This window comes from Rhamphochromis sp. 'chilingali' (genome assembly GCF_963969265.1).
Source record: "Rhamphochromis sp. 'chilingali' genome assembly, chromosome: 17".
Classification (NCBI taxonomy): Eukaryota; Metazoa; Chordata; class Actinopteri; order Cichliformes; family Cichlidae; genus Rhamphochromis; species Rhamphochromis sp. 'chilingali'.
In genome coordinates this window covers 13,507,480-13,513,425 of record NC_137944.1, presented here as the reverse complement: position 1 = coordinate 13,513,425, position 5,946 = coordinate 13,507,480, and the positions used below count along the sequence as shown (strand labels likewise).

The 5,946-nt window shown below is 39.3% G+C and overlaps 1 long non-coding RNA gene across 4 annotated transcripts; it reads left to right on the top strand.

Annotated features, from left to right (window-relative positions):
• Positions 1–998: 998 nt before the first annotated feature.
• LOC308384307 lies at positions 999–3,029 on the top strand. 4 transcript variants are annotated; one of them, XR_013969303.1, is made up of 4 exons: positions 999–1,277; positions 2,268–2,362; positions 2,471–2,536; positions 2,698–3,029. It is a non-coding gene; the product is annotated as an uncharacterized lncRNA (long non-coding RNA). The 4 variants fall into 4 exon arrangements; XR_013969305.1 differs by having other exon boundaries at positions 1,018–1,064; positions 1,222–1,277; positions 2,471–3,029; XR_013969306.1 differs by having other exon boundaries at positions 1,030–1,064; positions 1,165–1,277; positions 2,471–3,029.
• The last annotated feature ends 2,917 nt before the right edge of the window (positions 3,030–5,946 follow it).

Below are 5,946 nucleotides of genomic sequence, written 5' to 3'. Positions count from 1 at the left end.
TGCCTTCAAAAGCATTGCTCAAATAGTACCATTATTACCTCGCTGTATTTCCATAGCAGATGCCCAGCCATCGCTTAAAAACAAATTTTATTTAGGACTTCTGCTTCAATCTGAATTTTGTCAGTTTTGACAACTTTCACTATACAAATATATTTATTTCTTTGTTTTACCATATAATTTTTTTTGCAATAATGATATATAGATGGAAGTTTTGACCTTTTTTCAAATGTGTAATTGCTTATATGCAAATGAAAGCATGAACATTATTGTTGATGAACTCTGACCTTAACTGAGACGCTGGAAGCCTGCGTTTCTTTGATGTTGTTCTGAGTTCTTTTGTGAACTCCTGGATGAGCTGTCGATGTACTTTTACAGGTCTGCAAGTACTCAGGCCTGTGTGCGTTTAGTGTAACTGAACTGAGCTTTCCAAAAAATGTGGTTAATCACAGCTAACTCGTTTAACTTTTTCCACACAGGAACAAGTAGACTTGGATAACTTTTCTCCCACAGTCAATGAAATCATCATTGAAGTATAGAAAATGCAGTTTGCATTTTCTATTTACTCAGGTTATGTTTGTCTAATATTAAAAATTTGTAAGTGTTAAAAATAATGCAAAACACTAGGGAATCAAGAAGGGGGCAAACACTTTTTCACACCACTAGCCTGGCTTCTTAGCTGCAACCTCTTCTGTTTGGACTCCTATGGAAGAAATATAGTATCATCAGAATTCAAGTATTTTTAGACATTGAATTTATGACACTGAATTTTTATCCTCCAAATGTCCCTGCAAAAATATTCACCTGCAAAAATTCACCTGCAAAAAATTCACCTGCAAAAATTCACCTGAAAAAAATTCACCTGCAAAAAATTCACCTGAAAAAAATTCACCTGCAAAAAATTCACCTGCAAAAATTCAACTGCAAAAGTGATGAACTTTAATGACCCAAGCCAGAGCAATCAGCACCAGATCGAGTCGAGTGGCTCTCGGCCAATTAAATTACGCTGTTTGATCACATGACACCGTTAGCCAGCAGTTTGTCTCCTAAAAGAGAGCTGTTTAGAGGTGAGTGATTAAGTTTTTCTCCTAAATAGAGATCATTACAGAACGCCTAGTCCTACTTAAAATCCCATTTATTTTTATTTTATCATCTACTCGAACTAAGGAAAACGTTTGACTAACTCAAAGACAATTTCCACGCCTCCCCTGCCTGACTGCAAAGGCAGTTTTGAATTTAGGAGCAGCAAGATGGAAGCAGCAAACCCTGGCGATTCTCCGGTAAGTATATTGTTTTTTATCTTCAAGTTTGTCTTTTGAAACCTTAATTTTATTTAAATCCGTTGCTCACGTATAAAGTACACAGACGGGGTCTTTGCTCAACTCGTCTGAGGCGTGTCTCACTAAGCGCTACATGCTAGCATCCTGCTAACCGAGCTACCCTTTACATGCTGTGCTTTAGAAAATAGGATACTCGTTAAAAAATACTCCGCAGATATTGATAGATAGACGAACACTGCAAATATAATGTTGTAAACGAAAACGGCCTTTGGTGAAGTGGTAAAATACACCATGAATAAAGCCATAGAGTGAATGGCTGCCATGGTTGCAGAACAGCCTGATTTAATGACAAGAATGGGGAAGAGTGAGGCGAAGTGAACCAAAGCCACAAAACACGGTCAGACAAGGCGGCAAAAGGGCAGTGATCTGTCCGTCAGTATGAAGTTGGTGTGTGCTTTGGTGAACAAAAACTCCAGACTGGTAGCAGGAAGGTGGGAGACTCGTGTTTCACTGGAATAGTGGTGAATTAAAACATCCTTTGTTGGGGACATTTAGGTGTAAATGCATCCATACAGGCAAGACAGAGGCAGACCAGACAGTGAAGAAAACAAGGCAAACATTAGAAATATTAAAACGGAAATATAGGATTAATATAACATACAATTGGGGAAAATGTAAGGAACACAATGTAAATGATATTGTAAAGTCATTAAAACAGCATACTCTGATTAAAAGAAACAGATAATTGGGTAGGATGATGATGATAATAATAATAATGTTAAAGAACATGTACAAGATGGGTATGTATACTTGTAGCCAGAACTTAACTACAAAGTTGTAGCATGCCAGACCATCTTGATTGAATGTAACTTCGCTCCACACAAGTTTTATGGTAGACATATCCATATTGGTATCTAATAAATGATTAATTCTTAGATTTTATCAAACATTAATTTATAAATTGTTTCTGTCTTTATGTGTTTGTTTCAGATTATGCAAGATGTAATTATTCAGTCAGCAAGACACTTGCTGCAGTTACTGACATCATCCAACTGAACTGCTGCTGTGATGAATCAGAATACAAGGTTTACTTTAGCAAGACCTATGAGTTAATGCTATATTTAACTAAATTGTTATATATTTTGTGTCCAATATTGTCTCCATATGATTTTGTTTTTTGCAACATCTTGCAGAGAACAGAGTCAAGGTACCAGCTTGGTCAACCCTAAAAGACCATCTGTTCATCAAGAAATGACCAGGTGAAAAAGTCATAAACTAAACACTCTGCATGAATTTAGGATGCAACTTTATATCTTACCTGCTCTACACTCAGGGCTTGAATTACAACAACAGTCAATCACATAAAAAAAAAAAAAATACTTTTGGTAGTTCTGTGTCTGTCTCTCTCCTCCAAACCCAGATGGCTGCTGGTACTGAACCAGGTTCTGGTTCTGCTGGAGGTTTCTTCTTGTTAAAGGGGAGTTTTTCCTCTGCACTGTCACTTCATGCTGCTCAGTGTGAGGGATTGTTGAGGTTGAGTCCATATGTCCTGCGAACAACTGCTGGGCAATGACACCATGCAATCTTCTGGGATTCCTTGGATAGAAAACCTGTGAGCTGCACTTGTCCTTGGTCTTCACAGCTCACCTTTTTACTGTTTATTGAATCAAAATTCTCCAGTGACATGGATTCTACATTGTAACTGATGTGATGTTCTATAAAGTGGTTTTAATAAAAAAAAGGCAAAAATTAGTTTGTTTCTTTATTCAATTTTTGAACAGTGATACTCATTCAGTAAATGCAAATTATTTACATGGCAGTGCACTACAGGCATAAATCTAGACCCCTAGATAAAACATGATGGCATTATAGCAGTGACAACTCCTCCACAGTAGCAGGTGGGATTTTTCTTTTTTGAGGACGGCTCCTTTTACCTGTCACTACAGATGGTCTGTTTGTTCTGATCAAGAGCCTTTTTTTGGGCAGCTGAAGAGAAGTCTATCTTATGGCCAACCTCTGGCTGTATCTTGGTCATATTACCCAGCAAAACCCAGTATGCAGGTTCATCTGTAACAGTCCTTGTGCCACAGATCACTGTTGCTTCTAAATGGTAAATGGCCTGTATTTATATAGCGCTTTACTAGTCCCTAAGGACCCCAAAGCGCTTTACATATCCAGTCATCCACCCATTCACACACACATTCGCACACTGGTGATGGCAAGCTACATTGTAACCACAGCCACCCTGGGGCGCACTGACAGAGGCGAGGCTGCCGGACACTGGCGCCACCGGGCCCTCTGACCACCACCAGTAGGCAACAGGTGAAGTGTCTTGCCCAAGGACACAACGACCGAGACTGTCTAAGCCGGGGCTCGAACCGGCAACCTTCCAATTACAAGGCGAACTCCTAACTCTTGAGCCACGATCGCCCCCCTGAGCCACGATCGCCCCCCTACATTAAACAGAAGAGCAGTGACGTGGGTGCAGGTCTCCGTGACTCCGGCCTTACAGCTGCAGTGGGCGGCTTCAACCTTCCCTGTGATGCTCACAGTGACCCATGGCTGCCATGCTGGTTCATTCAGTCTTTGAGAGTGCAGGACCTGAAACACACACAAAGTTCTTGTCTTTAAATGAACTATGAGCCAAGGCTGACATAAATGTTTTATCTACTTAATCATTAATGTAACAGTGTTTAGAAAGTTAGCACATACATGTAATTTTTCATTTCTTTATGTGTCCATCTATAGAACGCTGCATGTTATAGTGTAAATCTGCCTGTTCTCTGTCAGAAACCTGCCTGCAGAAAATGAACCTAAAGGATGTAATGCAAGGATGTCATCACTTTCAAGATGGAGAAAGCATAAAGTGACAATTATGAATCACTTAATATGATAAGGAGATTCTGCAGGTCATTAATCAATGTATAAAATTAAATAAAATTATTTTTAGTGACACAAGATACAAATATGGAAGGAAGATGTATAATCGCTCAGTTTGGGGAAATTGTGGGTAGCCTGCAAGGGCCTCAACTTCTCCATACCCACAATGTGCAACAAATGGGCACAGCTATCTTCAACAGTGGAACATCGGCCAGTTACTTCCAACTTTAACGCAGCTTGTAGTCTTGGAGAGCAGCACACCACAACTTCTGCTAACAGTGGAAACAGATTAAGAAATCCATGCAAACAGATTCATAAACCGAAAGAATATTATTTTACAGGATTAATGATCATATCAGCCGCTGGCTGATCACAAACCCTGAGGGTGTATACGAGAAGCAGAAGAAGCAGAGGGAATATCCAGTTTAAGTTTAGATAGTATTTGTAAAGATATTGACCATATCCTTTTCTGAAAGTGTGGATATAATGGATGGGGTAAGGTACTGACTAGGGCTGGGCCATATTATACCGTTCACGGTAATACCGGTATAATGTTAGGCAACGATAGGAAAATGAAATATCGCGATAGAATGGGAGTAAAACGCGCATGCGCAGTGCCTTTGTTTTCATACGCACATGGCCGATTGTTGAGTGAAACAGATGAACCAGAATTGGTTTGTAAAAATGGTGCAACTTCCGTGATGTGGAACTGGTTTGGTGTTTGTCCATCAGATACACAACAAAGCACATTTTTTTGCACAACATGCAAGCAGCCGTTGTTATTGTCATATTTGTCGGACTAAGATGCTCTTAAATCTGGGAGTAATCTGGGTCCTAAACTCCGTATACTTCAGGTCAAACAACACTGCAGCATCACTTAGAGTTAAAAACTGTCTAAATTCTTTCATCTTTAATAAAACGATCAGCATTGCTGCTTTACCAGGTGTAACTATAAAGTTTAACTTCCAGGCATCCATGAAAACAAAAGTTATTACATTTAACGGAGTTAGAAGTTAGCAGGAAGCTAGCGGAAGTTAGCTCGCTAGTTACCTAAGCATGATATTGCATGTTCTGACTGAGAGATTTCTGAAAAAAAATCAAACGTACAGCTCTGCTATCACTTCCAACATAAATGAAGACAGGAAACTAAACAGCAGCGATGTTTGCAGGGTTACTGAAGTTGGGCTAGCTGGTATATAATGATGTGCTACGTGCTCGCTAGCGACACAGCTATGTTAGCATAACATAAACAGTGAAGCTGAAGGACGAACACTAACACTTTTCCACTTATAAAAGTTAACGTGAAGGTTCTTCATGGTTAGAGACAAATGCAATCGCATGGCAGGATGCTGTAAACGGACCAAACTTCAGTCAGGAGAACAACTGAGATAATCCATCCACAATACGAGGTTAGTCATTAATATACTGCAGCAACATGGGAATAGAGCAGCTGCCAGAGAATTCAACATTAATGAATCAATGGTACAGAAGTGGAGGAAGCAAGAAGAATGAGTTTAATAAAGTTTGATTTATCTGACTGCTTTGTTTCGCTTAATGTGCCTTATAATCCCGTGCACCTTATGGTCCGAAAAATACGTACTGCACACTGCAGTTTAATGTTGCAAAGCACCTCTTTTTAACTTCAGTGGATATTATACATGGTTATGCTCAGGATATGTCAGCCCATTTCTACTGGAAATGCCTTTTGGTTAAACTTTCAGCAAGGAATTTGCATTTGCACTGTTACATTTTTATAAAGCTTTAATGTACATAAAAACCAGCTTCTTGT